At 31.9% G+C, this 21,901-nt stretch overlaps 1 long non-coding RNA gene across 1 annotated transcript in view; it reads left to right on the top strand.

Moving 5' to 3' along the window:
• The window catches only part of LOC114326320 (uncharacterized), a 70,579-nt gene extending 60,167 nt beyond the window's left edge, over window positions 1-10,412 (top strand). The window contains exon 3 of the long non-coding RNA XR_003651830.2: window positions 9,548-10,412. This is a non-coding gene — a long non-coding RNA (uncharacterized LOC114326320). The remainder of the gene's footprint in view (window positions 1-9,547) is intronic.
• The last annotated feature ends 11,489 nt before the right edge of the window (window positions 10,413-21,901 follow it).

Raw genomic sequence — 21,901 nt, 5'->3', positions numbered from 1 at the left:
TAAAAACCCTCAAAGAGCTACATCTAAGTCAAAGAACGTTTTCGATCCAAAAAGATCATCATCAGTGTTGATACAGGTTAATCACATGCTGAGCCACCAAAAATACATGGGTAAAAGTCCTTTAAATGTTTTAAAAATATGTTAAAGTTACATTATTATCAATAAATCCAAGCGATGGATAAAATTCTTATAGATATGGCCTTTATCATCGTATGATTCCCCACAAGGCAGGTGGATTGCTTGTCTGAAGGATATTTAACATATTAAAAAAAAGAGTTTTTACCTATGTATTTTTGGTGGTTCAGCATGTTGTGATGGTACGCGACAACCCTCACGGAATTTTCCTAATTTATTTGTTATAAAAATAAGGTCAATATTATTAGTTGCAATTTGTATAATTTATTACGATAGTAGCAAAGTTCAAAGTATTGAACACATTCGAAAGACTGCAAAGAAAGCACACGTCATTATTGAAATACGTATAGTATAACCATATATGGTGATACATATGGGCATTGTTTTTAATATAATAGATATAAATGGGAAGGTCGAGTACCTGAGACATCGTTGTGTTCGCTGAACTCTGTTGGCGCGTAGTCAGGGGATATAGTTACCGAGATATGGGTCACCTTGACCTATCATAACGATAATGTCGGTCGACGTAATTGTAATTGTACCTTTAACCTTATAAGAATAAAGTTTATGAAAAAAGTTTAAGTTTGTTTGTTCGGGGTAGTGTCTTCGTCCAGCAACCCCCAACTTCACAATGTGATTGGCCTGTATCAGCACTGATGCGATCTACACAGACTTTTCCAAGGCATTCGACAGGGTAAATCACACAATCTTGCTCAACAAACTATAAACTGATGGTATTCAGGGAACATTATTGGAATGGCTAGCCAGTTGTCTAACTGAAAGATGTCAAACTGTAAATGTAAATAATTACACCTCTAAAAATATTCCCAACCTCTCTGGAGTACCGCAAGGGTCCCACCTGGGACCCTTATTATTTGTATTATTTGTCAATGATATTTTGGACTGTTTTAGATTTGCTGAATTCTTGTGTTTTGCAGATGACCTGAAATGCTACCTTAAAATTTCCTCCCCAGAGAACTGTCTTAAACTTCTATCAGATCTGGCCAGACTTAATGAGTGGTGTGAGATCAACGCCATTGATCTAAACATCACTAAGTGCAACTCCATAATTTTTACTAAAAACTTAATAAAATTAATTTTGAATACAGTATTAAAGGGACACCATTGTCCCAAGTCTCATGTATTAGGGACCTTGGAATCACAATGGACTCCACACTCTCTTTTGTCAATCACATTGACATCATAGTTTCTAGAGCACTTAGGATGCTGGATTCATTAACCGAAGCACACATGACTTTGGGAGTATTAATTATATTAGATTGATATACTGTTACTATGTAGTCTTGTCAGACCTTTGTTGGAATATTGTTCTTCAGTTTGGAGCCCCCATTATACTTCACACATTCACAGAATTGAGCAGGTGCAGAGAAAGTTCCTTAGGTACCTAGCATATAAATACAATATACCTCGTGTAAATGAGTTTTCATATGATTTTGCATTATTACAAAATACATTTTCCCTGCCGATTTTGAAAGTGAGGAGGGATCAGGCAGATCTCAAAATATTTTTTAAACTCATTAATAGCATGATTGACTGTCCTTTACTGATTTCCACAATTTTGTTAGCAGTTCCAATTAGAAACACCAGATCAGTTAACGTATTTCATCAGCCATTTAGGAGAACCAATGTTGGCCTTAATTCTTATATACCTAGAGCAGGGGTCACCAATTATTAGCGGACCGCGGTCCGCATCCGGACCATGAGCTACTTTTGTGCGGACCGTCATTAAATTCAGAACATAGCGTTTGGCAATTTTGAAAATGTTTGGCCATAAAATTGTATATTATTCAATGAGAATCAATTGCACCAAACTCACTCCAAACTTCAGACAGGCTGTACATAATAAAAATGTCATTTTTCTCACTGATAATTTAATTTTGTAAAGAATGACGAATTTTCTGATTCGGTTTTTTTTGTGAATTCCTGTTCAAAAATGTCTCCTTAAACAAATCAAAGGGGCCCGGGGCCAAATTTAACTTTATTTTTCTAAGCACTTTTTAGACTGTATTTAGACTGTTTTTATGTTAAGATTTTATTATTTGACTAATTCTATTGAGGTTTTTAAACTGTAAATTGTACTAAAAGTGGGCAAGGCCCGTTAATAAATAAATAAATAAATAAATGATGATTTTTTTTAGATCGAAAAGGTTCTGGGACTTGAGATATAGCCCTTTGAGGGTTTTTAATAAATATAAGTAGTACATTCTTTCACGGTTTTTACTGTAATTTTTAAAGAACCGCTTGGATTTTGACGAAATCTTGGATTTTGACGAAATTTGGCATACGCATAGCTAACATGTCAAAGAAAAAAGTGATATTGTGCCGATGTGTGCTTTTGCCCTGGGGTGAGTTTCACCCCATCCTCTAGTCCTCATTAACATGATACATGATGATACTAAATTTTTTGATCTCATAGCACCGATAAATCGGTATTAAACATTTTTTTCTTGGCGTAAATTGAATATTTTACCTTTTTATAACTTCGTCAAAAATTGATAAAATGTCAAAAATTGATTTTTTAAAATATATTTCAAATATTACAATCACAGCTTTAAAATGAGGTGCTTTGAATATTTTTACGTTAAGTAAAAGCAGAGTTGTTATAAACAAAAATGTCTGATATAGTCGATAATTTTTTTTAAATATATAGAACACCGCACACACCTTAAGGAAAATATAATGTCACTGAAATTCAATAAAATATATATGAATATATTCGTCTCAAAGTTACGATCATCTCATATCCTTACGCAAACTCTGAATTTTAATTAATAACGGCGCAAATTGTAATTAAAAGTTTATTGAAATCATATTTTTGAAGTCCATAAAAATGTCATTCATAAATAATATTAGTCTAGCTGTCTATTAAAAACAGCTTAAACCCAGCGTGAGCTAAGCCGATTAAAGGAAGTATTATATTTTGGTATGACTGACCTGCAGAAGATTTATGGAGTATCGAATTATTAAATATTTTTTCTCTGTCTAACTTACGTACCTATCCATTTGATTTTAGATTTTATTATATCAATTTACGCCGTTATTAAGCAAAATTCAGAGTTGGCGCAATGGTATGAAATGATCGTTATTTCGAGACGAATCTACTCATGTAAATTTTATTCAATTTGAGTCACATTATTTTTTCCGTTCGATGTGTGCGGTGTCTTTTGCAATATCTCGGCTTCTAATGGACTGATTTCAATTTTTCAAAGTTTGCTTGATTTGTCTTTTGTAAGAAACAACACATGATTTAAAAAAACTCTATATTTTTATTACTTTATTAATCATCACATTGTTAGTAACAAAATCTTGTACGAAAATTCGGATTATCATGTTGAAGAGTCGGGATTTAGGCTATTGATTATGTTCAAAATAAGAGAGCTAAAAGGAACTATAACGTTAACGGGATTTTATTGTCTCATATGGTCAATGGACTTCTATATTTGAAAAAAACGTGGAGTGCTACCATTTAAATAGGTGCGTTTTTGAGAAAGGGGCGAATTAGTCCCTAGGCCCAGGGTGAATTAGGGTGAGTTCAATGCACTTTTGGTACAAACTCGACTACAGGAAAATTGTTCCAGGTTAAATTTACTATCAAAATATCACATTTTAGAGTAAAAAATATTTTTTTACAAAAATATATTCAAAAGAAAAGCAAGAAAAAACACCAAAGAAAACAATTTTGTTTTTTACCCCATAACTTTTTTTCTCGGGGATATAGGTATAGGTATTGCTTTAGTGAAATAAAATTTCAGTCCTTTATCTTTAAAATGACGTTCAGTAGAAGTCACTAGGATTTATATTTTCCGAAATAGGATTTTTTAAAGTTCGCCGCTCACAGCATTTTTAGGGCCATTTTCCCTATTATTTCGCATACATTATTCTGTAACTTTTTTCTACGAATTTCTAGGTATATATAATGGTACATTTAGTAGAAATAGAAGTCAATTACCTTTAAAATCGTCTATTGTATAAGGTTGTGCGACTATTTTTAAGCAAGTTATACTTTTTCAAGGTTTTATAATTTTACTGATTATTGATATTTTCATAAGATTATTGTTTAAATTTCTTATTATGACTTTTTTCTTGTACATTTAGGTATATACATTGTGCAATAAAAAAGCTTATTTTATTTACTTTAAAATGGTGTATTGCAAAAAATTCTAGGACTATTTTTAAACAAAATATCCGTAGGATATCCAAGGGTATCCTTAATTTGAGAAAAATTTTAAGAAAATTTATTTTTTTAATAAGAAGAATATAGTTGCATAATATAACATAATTTTTAATTCCAATTAACTTTTCTTGATAACACTTTTTGATATTTTAAAATATAAAGGTACTTCACTCTTGAGCGAAATTCATATTTTTAACATACTTCGTACGCTATTGATAAAATTTTATATCTGATGATTGCATCTCAGGTTTTAGATTATGCAGAGCATTTTATAAAGAATATTTTTTTCATAAAGTTAATAATAAAAAAGTTTTCATATGATTCCAACTTAGTGGGACCTGTGTCATGTGTATATGTCACGTTTTGAGAACGCATATCTTGTTTAAAAATAGTCCTAGAATTTTTTACAATACACCATTTTAAAGTAAAGAAAATAGGCTTTCTTTTTTATTGCACAATTATATATGTAGGTACCTAAATATACAATAAAAAAGGTATAATGAGAAATTCAAAAATAATCGAAAAATATATCAAAAATCATTAAAAGTATACAATTTTAAAAAACCATATATTGCTTAAAAATATTCATACAGCCTTCTACAATAGACCATTTTAAAGATAATTGACTTTTCTTCCTACTAAATGTACCATTACATATACCTAAAGCTGCGTAGAAAAAAGTTACAGAACAATGTTTGCGAAGTAACAAGGAAAATGGGTCAAAATCGCTGTGAGTAGCGAAGTTTGAAAAATCATATTTTGGAAACTATAAATTATAGAGACTTATACCGGACAACATTTTAAAGAGGAAGGACGGAAGTTTTTTTTTCTGTGAAGCAATGCCTATACCTATATCCCCATAGGAAAAAGTTATGGGGCAAAAAACAAAATTGATATCTTTCGTGTTGTTTTCTTGCCTTTCTTTTGAATATATTTTTGCACAAACAAATATTTATCACTTTGAAATGTGACATTTTTTACCTGGAACAATTTTCTTGTAGACGTGTTTGTACCAAAAGTGCATAGAACTCACGCTAATTCGACATGTGCCTAGGACTAATTCACCCCTTCTCAAAAACGCACCTCTTTAATTGGTAGCACTCCGCGGTTTTTTCATATTTAGAGGTCCATTGACTATATTAAACAATAAAACCCCGTTAACGTTGTAGTTTCTTTTTATAATACATAATCAATAGCCTAATTCAGCTGTTCATAAATTCATAATAGATAAGTTGTAAAATCTCACGAACCTCAATCGGCCACGAAACCCCTTTTGCCCCTAGACTATTAGAGAATATTTGCCTCAATTATTTCTTTTAACGATGTTTTGCAAAACAGGACGTTTATTTTTTAAGAGACTGAATGAAGCCGTTAATATTTTGAGTGGTTAGACGCGTTGAAGCGTGACGCGAGCCTTGGCTTTTATTGATATTTCTACGAACATGTGAATATTTCTGTCATTAGAATGCATTCACAAGTATTGTTTACGTCGAAACTACTACGTAAGCATCATTTAAAGCTCTTCCTGATAGTACATAGGTTTTCGTGTGATATACCTAATAGACGTCAAAAGTAAACTGAGCATGTAAAATATGGCTAGCTTCTTGTTTGTTAGACCTCAAGTTTTCAATGCAATATGAAACTACAACATAGTTTCATATTTTGTAAACATTTTATTTTTTAGTTTCTTTGATATCTTTCATAATAAAAAACTAGACGGTTTTACTCAATAATATGTTTTTTAATTGACATGTCGATGCGATACGTTAGGAGGTTATGTCTTATCATATATTAAGATGAAATTATTTCCTATAGAAAAAGGAACAAAGAGTTCAAAGAAAGAAAAACTAAGCAATTTACCTCTCACTATTTAAAAAGCCTCCACGTAGACACCAAATCCGTACTTACTCTCAAGGAATTTCCACCCCAAAACATCACAGAGCCTCCATTAAACAATCTCGTTTCTCTTATGCTGCGCTGTGCATACCGTTCACTTGACAAATAACTCTTAAGTTGTCGACCCGAATTGTTAACGTTATGTGCCTTTCTGTTTTTAAATGTTTGTTAACTGTTATTTTTTATGGTTAATTTAGTTTTGTTTCAGTTAAAACACGTCATGTTAAAGAATAAACCCGTATATTTTCTCTGCTTCTACAGATATCAGGGCCATTCAAAAAACAAAATGTTCACAAAACATAAGACTGCAATATGATTTCAATGTATACCTACCCATCCCATAATTATACCTTGTCCTCACTACAGGGTGTATCAAACTTAATATCAGAAAAATATATCTTTTCTTCCACCTGGTATAAGTTCAAAAAAGAAGTTTGAGTAAACCTTTGACTAGACTTGAGTAAATTGTGTAAAGGCCGTTAATAGGTGAAAGACTATATTATTGATAATGAAAGAAAAGTTATGTCAACAGTTGTATGTGGTCCTATAGATCCAGTTACTCAGGATAATAAAATAAATAAAAATAAATAAATAAAAATAAATTAAAATAAATAAAAATAAAAAGGTGTGATAATGAAGGTGAATACTTTTCAAAAACTTTTGAAAGATTATATTCAAATAACTGAATCAACATTTTCGGATAGCAACAGGAAAAATAATTTCTCCAAACTCCGTTGTTGTGTTATTGAGCCGATGCTTCCTTCTTAAAATGATTAAAGAATTCATTGAATATCGAACAAAAAGACGCAGATCTAAATTTAGTCGAATCCAGTCATGGAGCAGGAGCCTAATAAATAAATTCGATAAGGGGGGTATGTGTGTAATACGTTGTAAATTCGGCGGAAGCCCAAACAAAATACACCTTCTAATTTAAAAATAGGTTAGTGTAGAGATGGGGTGTGTCATCATTAAAGGTGGTGGTAGTAGTATTCTTTGAATTCAAAGAGATATTGTTTCCACAAAGAAAATATAGAAGAAAAATGTTTCGCTTTTCAATTTGACATAATATTTATTTAACTAGCTAGAAATTGAAAGTTTAATGTTTATTGTTTAAACAATAAGCATCATTGGGAAAAAAGTGCCATAAATGGAGTTTCTCTTAAAAGTTTTTCAATCCTTTAAACATAATGTTGTTCTGAAGCTATTTCCTTGTGGCATTTTTATAATTACGTATTTTTTATGGGAAATAAGCCACAATTTTACTAAAAAAATGAATTTATTAACGTTTCTACAAGGATTAACGATTTATTAGGGATCCTACAACATTCACAAGAAATAATACGAGGAAAATAACAATACCATATATAAAAGGACTATCCGAGAAACTTAAAACGATAGGAAATAAATTCAACATTTCAACAACATTCAAAACAACAAACACATTGAGATCTATTCTATCTAAAACTAAACCTAACAATGAACAAGAAAGAACAAAGAATTGCATTTATAGAATACCTTGTGAATGCGAACAATTTTATTTAGGTGAAACATCAAGACCATTAAACGTTAGAATATGTGAACATCAGTCTTATATTAAAAACAGAGAATTTGATAGATCTCAGATATGTCAACACGCATGGGATAATGAACATAGAGTTCAGTGGAGAGATTCAAGTATAGTCCTGAAAGAATAAGGTAGTAAAAAGAGAAAAATCAAAGAAGCGGCTCTAATTATGCTAAATTAAACCAATTGTGTCGCAAATTCCTCGGTAGAATGCATTAGGATGTGGTTACCCATACTGAAAGAGGAAGTCAATAGAAAGAAAATACCACGATTAGTAAGTCAATAACATATCGAGTTAGTACAAATTTTATATTTTAGTATTACTTATTGTATATCTATGTAATATTAATATTATTTATAATTTAAACATATTAAAGTCAGAATTTGGTATTAGTTTTTTGAAAGTAGATTAAATGTAAGACCAAATACTTACGATGTCGGGATAGTATCACGAGGTTTTTTCCTGGTTTTCCCTCGTGATTTACTATGGAATCTCTAACGCGAGAATTTTACTGTCATCGTTGCATTTGGTTGTCTTTTTAAAAACAGATCACATGCTATGATTTTTTTGCGACGGATATTCTTGAGTTGGGATTGATTTCATGTAATCGAATGAACTATCTTTTAGTAAAGTCGTCCCAGGAATGCAACTCATAAATATTAGCGATATCATTTTAAAGTCTTCTACTTTAAAATGTATAATATACGTCTGAATTGCCAATATAAATGAGTCAGATTAAATCAATTATTAGAAGAATTTTTTTACTTAGCAACAACATGTTTGTTTTATTTTAATAGTATTTTGTATTTTGACAACGAAACCCGATTTGGGCTTCGAAACGTTAATACATTCATTTTTTAGTAAAATTGTGGCTTATTTCCCATAAAAAATACCCTTAAACATAGTACAGCCTTCATATTTCGTCTAGAAAAACTTAATAATATAAATGAAACGGTGTGCTAAATTTCTTTAGTATTGGTTCAATAGTTTTTGCATAATAATTTTGCAATTTAAGGTCTACAAAAAATTGCAAATTTGCAAATTATGCTTGACCCAAAATAAGCACTTTAAATAGTCGAAAATTTTTATACACATATAAAGAAAGGCTTTCATTTCCTGTCATTCGATTTTGATAATTTTTTTTTAAATCGATGTCTTGGGCGACAAGGATTTCAAATATGAAATTTTCAAACACCTATTTTATGTAATTGCAAAACGGGTACTTCGTAAACATTCTGGTTTTCAAATCTGCAGTTATGTTACATGGGCACATGTAAAAATATTGAGCTAAACAAACAAATAGAAGTAATTGAACAAGATAAGGAGTCTTTGGAATCTTCAGAAGCTTCAGATGAAGAAAGGGAAAGAGAAGAAGAACCCATAAATAGCCAAATCGACGATGAATATATTGAGATACAAAATGAAGATTTTGAGGAAAAAAATATCTCAGAAGATACTTCAGAAGCACTTATCCTGCTAAAAAAAATAATTTAAAAAATATTACTTTTAAGTTAGAATAATATACTTATACACTGTACCTCATTTTCAAATAATAATATATTTTCAAATTTAATAAACTCTTCTGAAGCTATTTCTTTATGGCATCTTATATAATGTAATTTACTATTTTATTTGGGAATAAAGCGAAATAAAATAGTAATAAAAACGTCAAATACGTTTTTTGATTTAAACTTAAATTGTGGCTTTATTTTCAAATAAAACTATCCTCTATATAACTGTAACTCATTCTTTTTAGCCTTCCCATCTCTAAAGCTTTTATTCCCTAATCAAATGTGATGGGTCTGCCATCTGCGGACAGAAAAATGTATCTGCTGGATTCTGTGCAGAGTGAAGCGTCCTGACGTCCGTGATGTTTCAAGACGTCGACGATAGATGTCTACAGAACTTACAAAAGAAAATTTATTTAATTTAGATAGAATTTTCAAAGATTCAAAGTATGTATTATTTGCGAGAAAGTTTCAAATGTATTTTAAAGATGTTTTTTTTTATATTTTTGGTGGGAATAAGCAACAATTTTACTTTAAAATTAAGTTTATTTGATGTTTCGATTTCTATTTCGGAAATCATTGTTCAAAATTAAAAAAAATTTGGTTTTTGTTGCTTGGTAAAAAAAATTCTTCCAATAATTTAATTTTATCTGACTCACTCATATTGACAATTCAGACATAATATATTTATATTATTATACATTTTAAAGTAGATGATTTTAAAATGATATTTGCCAATAATTATAATTCATAAATTCCTGGGATGACTACTATATTTGAAGATTGTGTTCATTGTGTTTATTGGTGTTCAGTGGAAAGATTCGAATGTACTCAGTCCTGAAAGAAGCAGATAGTAAAAAGAGAAAAATCAAAGACGGGGTTCTAATTATGTTAAATGAAACCAATTCTGTAGCAAATCCTCGGCAGAATGCAGTAGGATCTGGTTACCCATTAAAGAGGAAATCAATAGAAAGAAAATACTTATACTAGGTATAGGTAGTAAGTCAATAATACGATAATTTTAAATAAAATTGTGGTTTATTCCCACCAAAAATACTAAATTGCATTAAGATGCCACAAAAATAGCTTCAGAACAATATTTTATTCATTTGAGACGCGATGTCAAAATCTTGGAAATCTAATAATCTAAAAACAATTATACAAATCAAAACTAATTAATGATTTTATATCCGATCCAAATAAGTAAACTCTTCAACCTAATCGAAAGACAATTTTAAAGACTACGACTTAAATGACTTAAAAAATTATAGTGAACCATTACAAATTTATTATTTATTATTCTACGATATTAGAAAGCCATAATTCAAGTAGACCAACAAAAATCAAAAAAGATATCTATATGAACAGGCGTATGACAAGGAAGTGTATTATCCCTTATCCCCTGTACTTTTTAATATGTGCTCAGAAGAGATGTTTAAGAGGCACTAGAAGACATTAGTGAAGGCATATCAATTAACGGAATGCTAGTGGATAGTCTCAAATATGCAGAAGATACAATAATCCTTGCAGACAGCAGAGAAGGACCGCACGTTTGGTTAATCGCACTAAACAGTACACCATGGAATTGAATATAGAATGGCTCTGAACGCAAAAACAATAAAAATCATGATTGTCGGTAAGAACAAGATTGAAGATGAAACAATATATTGTTGTAGAATTGTTTTTTTAAGAAATTAAAAAAAATTAAATTTATATCAACAGACCATAAGACCATAGTTTTCATCACCCTGTATATGACCAAAATTGTATAGAATTTAATTTTGCTATTAAACAAGTGTTTCAGAAAAATAAAAACGATTAGTGATAATGATTCGACGAAATGGACGGGACATTAACAAACAATTCGGTGATTAGAAAGTGGACAGAGCGTTGACGGGAACAATGACGTTTTTAAGATCTTTCCGGGAAGGTTTTTAATTTGGTAAACAAATTGTATTAGTTTTTAGATGTAAAAGTAGAAAGTAGAAAAGAACTAATTATGATATTTTCTTGAAATTTGACAAATTGGAAAAGTTATGTGGAAGAATATTTGGTTTCTCAAGAAATAAATGGTTTGAGAGAGGTTGTTGTTGTTTGGACGGAAAATATCGGGAGTATGGATAATGTGGTTGGAGTCGGATTTTAGAGAGAAATAAGGGGCACTGTGTAATGAACATTGATAGAAGGCAGTCGAGTTTTTAAAAGTGTGTAATCAGTGTAGAGTAGTGTGATCAGCCTTTGCGAGCAGAATCAAGTTGAAACCAAATTGTCGACCGGTTGAAGAGTTAATTTTCCTGGTCCGAGGGAGATGCCTTTGTTTTGTCTAGAACGAGTAGCTGATTATTATCCTTTTGTGCACAAGATATCGAGCAAGGAAAACTGAGTAGTAGAATTCGAGCAAGTCCTGTGTGTTTTTCTTGGAAGCAGTTTGGACGTGAGGGACGTTTTCGCAACATCCAGAGAGTACGTGTTGAGAGAATCAAGGACGGCGCAATCCAGAAAACGAGGGAGTGAAGAAACAAAAAAGGTTAGTCAAATCATTTGTCGGAATGGAGAAAATTTGTTTATATCAAAACCATATTTGTTTATTTGTTTATTGAACATTTTTTTTGAACGCAGTTAGTCATTTCAAATTTGAGAAATCAATTCAAAAGAAGAGAAGTAAAAATCATTAAATTTAATATGAATAAATAATAAATTAATTAAATAATTTTTTTTGTCAAAACAAGGAGATATCAGAGTTAGTGTTTAATTTATTAAGTTAGAAACTGTTGCAACAAAGTTAAATTTTAGTATTTTTTGAATCATATGTACACGGCTTATTTGATAAAAACAATAGATTACTTTTATATGATTTTGTGTGTTTTCAATTTCCCTGTTTCCACCATGGAAGAAGTAAGCAACTAGAAATACTAGAAGCCACAGATCACAGGTATTGTATCAAATACAAAATTAGCCCTGAGAATAAAATTGATTGGAAAAGTTAATTTAAATTTAGTTTTGTTTTTACATAGGCAGTAAATAAAATAATTGAATAATCAATTAAATTAAGAATTTGCTAATCAGCCTAAATAAAGGCATACAGTAGAGCATAACAATATGTATGTTAAAGCAAAAGCTTTATAGAAAGTAAATATACCTACCTGTTTATACCTGTCTATACCCTGTTTATACCCAGATACAATTATTACATAGACCGCAGCATAAAACTAGAAATAAAACGACGCATTGAGACATTGAGATGGCCAGAACGCCAGAAGCGCTCTCAATAAGCAAAGAAAAACTGCAAATAGAAATTAGATATTTAGATGCTATATTCTCTGTACCTTTATATGAAGAAGCATTGGCGTAACCAGGATGATCCTAAGGGGGGGGTTACAACTACTTGAAGGGGGGGTTACAACTACTGGAAGGTCTCTGAGGGCTATGGTGTTAAGCGTATAGAGCTCAAAGTACATCCCAATGGGGGGGGGGGGGGTTATAACCCCCAAAACCCCCCCCCCCTTGGTTACGCCTATGTGAAGAAGCCTGGACTAGTTATTACTGTCCAGGCCAGCTTTGTGATGTGGTGATATCGAAGAATGTGGAAAATATCACGGCATGGACGTAACGCATAACAAACACGGAAACATAAAGAAGGATGAAAAGAGAAAAAAAATATTCTACACTTTGAAGGAAAGAAAAATGAGCTACTTTGGTCACATACTAAGAAATGAAAAAATATGAGTTGATGCGATTAGTTATGCAAGTGACAGTGGAGCGGAATGAAAAAGAGGACCAAGTGAGTGTAAAAACAATAATAGAACTGTTCAGAACCGCTGTAGACAGAGCAAAATGGGCTATGATGATCGCCAATGTCCTTAAAGGATAATGCAAGAAGAAGTGATCTAGTGATAGAAACAATTCCTTCTTATATAGTATCCAGTGAATAGACATGAAATAAATACAGTAAAAATCGAACGATATAAAACCTTAAACTTTAATTTATCATTTATACAAAAGAAGATATTCGATAGCATTGACGTTACTTTTGACTTCAAAAAATAAAAAAGCATGACTAAAAACTAGACAATTGATGTTTAGTGTCTGCGCCTGCGCAAGTGAGTTCATTGATTGGCTTGACAACTAGAAACAGGAGGACGTAGTCGTCTCATCGTAGTCGTATATCAAAAGATATTTAATCCCACTTAATGTAAGCACCACCTACTTTATTTTGTTATAGCTAATCACGACAACAGTTGCCACTCTCTGCCTCTGCTTTGCTTTGCTTTATTTCCGCCTCAAGCACAACACCGACACCGCTTGATGTATGGACAGTACCGTTTGTCTATTGTCGTCTATGACTATCACACGATTATAGTAGGTACCTACTTTATACATTCATTCACTAAAAGCTGCGATCTATTATGTAGTACGTAGTACGTTTTATTTGGCATTTTTTTTCTCCATTTTGATACTTTTTGATACATACCTAGGTATATCCGATGTACCTATAATATAATTATTACTCTATAGAGGGATAGCTGATTAGACCAGGGCGCATCTGTAAAAATATTAGTACATTTGGATGTATTACAGAAATTCCTTGAAAATAACTCAAATAATAATATTTGAGTTATCCTCCCACTCAAAAAGGTCCGGAACATTGTTTAAATAATCAAAATGTCAAAAAATGAAGGAAAAACTCGATTTCTTCTTGGTTTTTTGATTATAACTTTAAAAGTATTCATTTTCGAGAAAAGTTGTACTGACATAAAAGTTGCGTAATTAAATTTCCTATAGTATAGGATTAACTGAAAATTTTAAAAATTGTCACCCTTTTTGCAAAATAGCAATAATTTCGAAAAAAACATAAAAAAACAAGTGTTCGCATTTTACGTTTTTCAACCATTTATGCTAAACTTAGGACCTTCATATTTCACCCAGAAAAACTTTATGATATGATAAAACAATACTGTAAATTTCATTAGGATCGGTTTAATAGACTTTGCAAAATAAATTTTGCAATCCAGCTTTCGCAAAAAAATTCATTTTTTCAAAATGTTGCAGCACTGAAAATAAAGTAGACAGTAAGTTGAATTTTTTTTACGTATAAAAGAATATTGTACCTTTCATTTGCAATTTGCAAAATTAAAATCGGTTAACTACCACGGCGTCAGGAATTTTATTAAATAAACATTAATTTTTGGTGCTACGCGCAGGACAAAGGATACGTTCGCTCTGATTAATGTTAAATAAATGTTAAATAAATGTTAAAGTGGGAAAATAGAGGAATACAATTAGATGAGGAAATGCTCAATCACCTGCGTTTTACCGACGATATAGTACTTATTACCGAAGATCTGGGTGAAGCAGAACAAATGCTACAAGAATTTGCTACAACAAAACGTATCTTCAACAATAGGTCTAGTTATGTCAGTTAATTTTTAGCAGCTTACGATCTGATCTACAGTATACTGTAGGCATAGCTTTCACATCTATTACTGAGGGTTTCTATATTCTTCCTACGAGTATGTACTCGATTTGATTTTTGTGCTCTATATTAAATGTAGCTGCTAAAAATTAACTGACATAACTAGACCTATTGTTGAAGATACGTTGAAGATCTAAATGTATTGTTGAAGATATTGTTGAAGATCCAAATTTTGGACTATCATCAGTGGCGTTACAGCTCTTTATGAGCCAAAGCCTTCTTCAGAACAATCCTCCATTCGCCCCTGTCTCTGGCAACTCTTCTCCATGCTCTAATTCCAATAGATTTTAAATCATTCTCTAAGTTATCTTGGTAATTAAGTCTCGGTCTTCCTCTTGTTCGTTGTCCTATCGGCCCTCTTCGGTCAAAAACTTTTCTGACTATGGTATCTTCCTCTCGCCTGATTACATGACCTCTATATTTGGACTAGTACTTTAATAGCCTTCTTGGCTGGTGTTTATAAAGTGTATGTGTTATCACAAGATTGTTTTTACTGGCGTTCTCCAGTAGATTGTAGAAGACGTTTTCCTCTATTGATTTTAATGCCCAAGTCAAATGACCCAATAATATGTAGTTCATTTTAAGTTTTTTCCAGCTTGGCATTAAACTCTCCAATAATATATACTGGCTCCTTTTCAGGGGCGTAACAGAGGCCCCCGCAGCATGAAGCTTGCGGGGGGCCCCAATATGCCATGGGCTCCATCTTGTCGTCTAATATCTCTAAAAGTGTTTTATTGTTATATCATTTTGCGCATATATACGCAACGTTTTTTAAGCAGTGCAGTATTGAAAATAAAGTTGCCCATTGAAACTCATTGAAAACATTTTTAATGTTTAAAAACGAGCTTTATTTTTATTTTTTATAGCAGTTTACAGCAAGCTTCTAGCATCAAAACTAAGTGAGTTACGCTCAAAATAAAGTTGGCCACTTTTTTGCTAAAAAAAACCTGAAAATCTCCCCATAAGTTGGATCGTTTCGAAGTTCTTATTTTTGAAAAAAATTGGTTTTATAGTAAAAAAAGTTTCTTTATTTTAGAAAAATGCCCTTTTTTCAAAATAACTTAAAACGTATTATAGTAGGGGAGGGAAGTATGCTAAATGTGCAGTCACTCGAGCGCTTTGTGCAGTCACTCGAGATGGGACCTATTGGGTTGTGAAGAGTAGGTTCTAAAACCAAAAAAAGTTAAGTAAAGTTTTCCATTTTAGTGGGGACTTTCCATTTTTAATTTAATTTTCCATTTCCAACAATTGTTTTTTCCGATTATAACGCCATTTATCCATAATTCGAAAAAATGTTTCAAATAAAAGTTACTTATTTTTACGCAAGGAATCCGAATCTGCAATAAAAAATGGGGGCTCCTATTTAAAATTTCAAAGTAACCCCCCACCCCACTTCCGTGGGGGTCGTGTTTGGTGCCATTAGATAGATTTTTCAAACATATTGAATAAGTGTATTTTTCAGTTTTTCGATCTGATGTTCATTTCGTGAAATATCGCGGGATTCGTATTTAAAATTTTAAATTTAGCCCCCACCCCTCTCCTTGGGGAGTCGTGTTTGGTATAATTTGATAGATTTTTGACAAATATTGAGCACGTATTTTTTAGTTTTTAGATCTATCGTTCATTTCGCGACATATTCGCTTTTTTTTGTGAAACTTTGTGACTTACCCATTTCCTTACGCCCCGCCCAAATCATCAGATTTTTGAAATATACACCGTTTTGAATGTACTTAACTTACCTGATCTTAATCTGACGATTTCGAGTTTTTCTAAGGATAGATTTTTTTTTCGGGCCCCCCTTAACGAACTCCCCTGTATTAAGAGCTAATATATGGTAGAGGTACAACTACAGGGTACCAGGTTTCTCCCCATATGATAATCTGACGCGCTCGAGTTACTGCAAAAATCCCCGCTTGGGCTCCCCTACCATTAGCAAGGGCGGATCCAGAGAGCCACTCTTGAGAATTTAAAATAATATAAATCTATATATTTGCAGTTCAAATGTTTTTAGTGTCAAACACATATCCCGCTTGCTTCGAGAAAAATGTTTTTAGCTTTGTGCTGAACGGTACTAAATGTTGTGCTGAACGAGGTAAAGTGTGAGGTAACCTAAGCTATACATGTATCATAAAAAAAGTTCATGCCCCGGCGGATTTTGTTACGCCACTTCTCATTTTGTAGGATTTTCTGGAAGATGTTTTATATCTTGTTGTAAATATCATAATGGCAAGAAATGCCAGGAGTCTATTATCAAAAGTATGGAAAGATACATTCTTTGTTGAAGAACACCAAAATGAATTTGGTATGTGCCTTCATTTCTCCTATATTAAGTTGCGGTTCCGAAACAGACAATGAAATCGGATCATAGGAAAAGAATTGATGCCTTCAGATATGGTGCTGGAGGAGAATGCTTCAGATCTCATGAATAGAGCATCTTATAACAAATCACTCAATCCTCCAAGAGTTCAACATTCAGACTTGACTCTACTCTGCTTGTCTCGCAGGCGTGTTAAAAGTTTTCGGACATACTGCAAGAAGAAATAATGATACCTAATCTTAAGAGACTTATAATTTTGAGAAACGTTGAAGATTTGAAGATTGCAGAGGCGAAGGTCGCTTACCCATTCGATGGACAGTAATAAGGAAACGAGTAAAGATAGATATAGAGATAGAGGTAGAGACACAGACAGTGGGAGGGGGGGGGGATATGTATAATAAAATAATGTAGTAAGTTTTTCTTTATATTTCGTGATACATCCTGTAGCTGCTTTGAATACCTTAACAATGAGGTATTTGATAAACATATGTATATTTTCCGAAGATATTAAAAAAAATACCTTCTGTTTTCAGTTTAATTACGGATGATTATACAGTTAACGTATATATTGCTCAATATTCCCGGTACCACCGTCAGAGTACTAAAAAACTCAGCATGAGACCATCATGCTCAGCCGTACGGGTCAAAGTAGATACTACCTACCTAATATTTCTTCTAATTTATACACCCAATTACAGTTTGTTCTATGAGGTACTTAAAAACAAACTTCTCTTAGGAACCAGTTCTTAATCAAGCATCTCTTGAGTAATAAAATATAAAGCTATAAAATATTGGTATTCCTTTTAAATCTTTTAAGTAAAGAAATCGGTACCACGGTACCGAATACTTACATAATCAGATTGGTTTACATGGATATTCAATCTGCATCATCCATCGAAATACCAGGAATTTTTATTGGTACTTTGAAACGGCGTTAGTGGTATTTATTGTTTTTGTGACTGCTGATGTTATTTATGGGTTTAGTGGTGTTGGGAAAGAGGCAATATGGAGGTTTACTTGTGATAGGTATCAAATCTTTCTATGTCCAGTCGATTACACTCTCCTGCGTTATTTTTGAGGTCGGTACTTTTATAAGTGATCTTTTATATTTTTGCAATTCAAAAATGCAACTAATTTTTTCATTCAGATCAGGTTTATTCAGTATTTCAAATTTTCTGAAATTATTGGTTTGACCAATAATGACATACGTGGCGGAAATACGCCCTGACACATAGAGGACAAAAAGAATTCTAGAAACAGCAGAAATGAAATCAATGGTAAGACACGATGGGACAGAGCTAAAAGTAGATATATACGACGGAGGTGCAAGGTGGACAACATTAATAACTGGGTAAGGAACAGAAGAGTAGAATGGAACGACCACATAAGTCGAATAACAACAAATAGAACACCTAGTAAGGACGGTGAAAGACGGTTCCGCAATAGGAAGACGATCAGTGGGAAAACCACGAAAACAATGCAATGACAACTTATTGGAGACAACATTGAAAAAACAGTCAGAGTCATGTCTATATAAAAAGAATAAGAAAAAGAAATTTTCGGAAAGCCAGATTATTGAAATAAATGACATAGCACAAGAATTATTATCATGGTTATTGTTTGAAAACTGATTTACATTTTAAAATATTGTACACAAATTTAGATTCATTTCAATGTTACCTTTTTACAACAGAGATTCGTTAATAAATGATCGTTTCAAAGACTTTCTGAAGTATTTTTCATCTGTAGCGTGCCTCTTAAGACACAAACAATAGTCTTCTTCTTCTTCTTCTTCTTCTTCTTCTTCTTCTTCTTCTTCTTCTTCTTCTTCTTCTTCTTCTTCTTCTTCTTCTGCTTCTTCTTCTTCTTCCTCTTCGTCTTCTTCTTCTTCTTCTTCTTCTTCTTCTTTTTATATAGACATTACTCTGTCTGTTTTTCAATGTGCCTCCAGTAAGTTGGCATTCCATCTTTTTCGTGGTCAATAGTAACATAGTCAATACAAACAATATTCTGCAAGCATATTCACATATGTGAATACATTTACTTGCGTGGACATTTACAAAAGATGCCAAATACCTAAATGATTAATCTGCCCAAAAGAATACTAAGGGGAGAAATAGGAGCAAAGAAGAAGAAAGATAAGCCTAAAACTAAAAGCCTAAGTGAAAGAAAGATATTGACAAAATATAAATATAAATATATAAATACACTTAAATTCTCGAATATTTGAAAAATAAAGCAGCAAATAGGAAAGAATGGAAAAGTATAGTTAAGGAAGCCATTGGCTTTTTGAAGTTATACTTCTTTACGCTCGATATGAGGGTGAATTTTTATATGTTAAAACCTATGATCCCGGCGCATGCGCATTATAACTTTGTTCTGATTGGATGTTCAAATGACATGTCAAAAATTATTCAATATGGCGGCTGTGGCACAGCTGTAGTTAGATTATTGATGGTTGTTGCGTTTTAAAATTTGTGTGAAAAGAAACAACAAACAAAAGTTAGTTAATAGTTATATTGCCTTTTTAAATAGTTTTCATATACCTATCTTTTGGATCTTTGGACTATTTTGGACAAGGACTCATTCTAATTTGGTAAGTAGTTTTTATTATAATCATATTGTAATTATACATTTGGATTAGATTGGAATAAATTTATTTTCTCAAGAATGGGGATTTTAGAGAGAAATCCGAAATTAGGTCCGATTTTTATTTTTAAATTATGATTTTTTGGCGTAGATTTATTTATCTAGTAGGTATGTAATGCTTTGATTTACATGCTTAATTTGATTACCAACAAAAGTTCTACCAATCTTCATCTAATATATTGTTTTCTAACTGTTTTGTTATATTCTAATATTTTCTTCCACAAAAATCAAACTACATAATTTGATTTAAATTCAGAATAACTGTCAAACAGTAAAACGTTCAGTTGACCTATTTTTCCGCATGACAAAAAACGAGTAATTGGATGAGTGAGTCTAGGCTTCGATTACAAATCAAAGCGTCCCCAAATTCGCGGGTTCGAATCCCGATGCAAGTTTTTATTTTTTTATTTTTTTATGCATTTTATGATTGTAAGTATATTTATTATATATTTTTTTTTTCAGAAAATGCGTATTTAAAATTTTTGCCAACAATTATTATCGTTCAGAAATCATTTTTTTTTTGGTGCATTTTTCAATGTGTTTGTGTGCGTTTTATTCTCTTATTTTTTTAAATTTTTGGTATTGTCTTAATAAAAATTTTTGGATTAAAATTAGTTTAATATTTAAATAAAATATAAATAAACTGTTTAAAGTACATTAAGTATATCAATTTCATTAAAATCACATAATATGTAATAGAAGTATAACTTCTTACGTGCGTACAAAGTACACACACATTCTTTTTTTTTTTTGTTAAATACTTGTTTTAGAAAATATTTTTAGATAGATTAGTTTCCTTCAAATTGTCCTATAGATTTTAGTATTCTTTTGTTAGAAGAGTGTATGGACACCCTGTATATCTAGCGCTGGTATCTACCCGCGGTTCCCAATCTCCGCCAAAAATTCTTCGCGGTCCTCTTCCTGGAACGACCTCATTGTACTGACACTGTTTTTACTCCCAAAAACCCGATGATCATTGTTTCAGACATTAACATGGCAAAACACCGGAAAATCTATGTAGATAAATCGATTACTTTACCGAATCACGTATTCGGTTTGCCAATCAAATAAATCTCGATGGTTTTTGTTGCAGGGATATTAATGTCCGATATATTGGCTCTGTCTATTGTTTTTGCTTTGCCTTGATATTTTCGGTTAATAAAGCACATTCGCTATATACAGGTAGTCGGTACATGGAAAAGCAGGTACACAGAAATGCAGAATGTTAATATGGGAGTGAACCTTTTTATATGTTACCTGAATGTGTGTTAGTAGGCAATAAAAAATATAAAATAGCAACTAAATTCACTTTTTTGGAACCATTTTAGACAGACAAACAAGAGACTGCATACGAAAATTAAACTCAATACCGTGGGATAAGAACATCAGTATAAAAACAAAAAGGAGAATATGTAACACCATTAGAAGAAGTATCATGACTTATGAATGTGAAAATTGGATAATAAATAAGAAAACCAAAAACAAAATAAGAGTAACAGAGATTAGTCGAGGAAATGAAACTGATAAAATGACAAAACCTCGCAATTTTTTCGTCCAGCATAGATTTGTACAACAATTTGGGATTAGGCTTATTTCACCCTCTAGTTCATTTTCTATATTAAGCCGTTGTACGCTTTTGGATTTTTAACGGTGAAAACTACCCCTAATTGTAAAAAATTATAAAATAACATTTTAAACTTTAATATTGTCAACATTTGGTTCCTATTAGTTACATAATGATTGTTTTATGCTTTAGATATAAATAGATATAAGTGATCCCATTTGCCACAATCTAAACCTTGTCCTTAAAAGAATAAGCTGCACGAGATGAAGTGCAAGGGATGATGCAACAAGAGCAACAAAGTTATAATGCCTTCAAATGTGCTCTTCATATTCTTGCTGACGACCCTAATCAGAACGCTGAAAGAGTTCATGAAGCTAAGTGTTTGCTGAGAGAAATGTCAAAAAAAGAAACTTTTATTATTAATGAGTTTTGGGCTACAATTTTAGAACCATCAACGCTGTCAGTAAATCATTACAGAGAGAAGAGATTGAACTTGAAACTGCAGTTCAGCTTCTAAAACGACTTTTGGAGTTCTTAAAATCCCAACGAGATAATTTTGCTTACTACGAGCAGAACGTCTGAGATCTACGAGCAAGAAA

The sequence above is a fragment of the Diabrotica virgifera genome, chromosome 6 (genome assembly GCF_917563875.1).
Source record: "Diabrotica virgifera virgifera chromosome 6, PGI_DIABVI_V3a".
Taxonomy (NCBI): domain Eukaryota; kingdom Metazoa; phylum Arthropoda; class Insecta; order Coleoptera; family Chrysomelidae; genus Diabrotica; species Diabrotica virgifera.
Note: the sequence above shows the minus strand (reverse complement) of the source record. Positions and strands in the feature narration are given on the sequence as shown.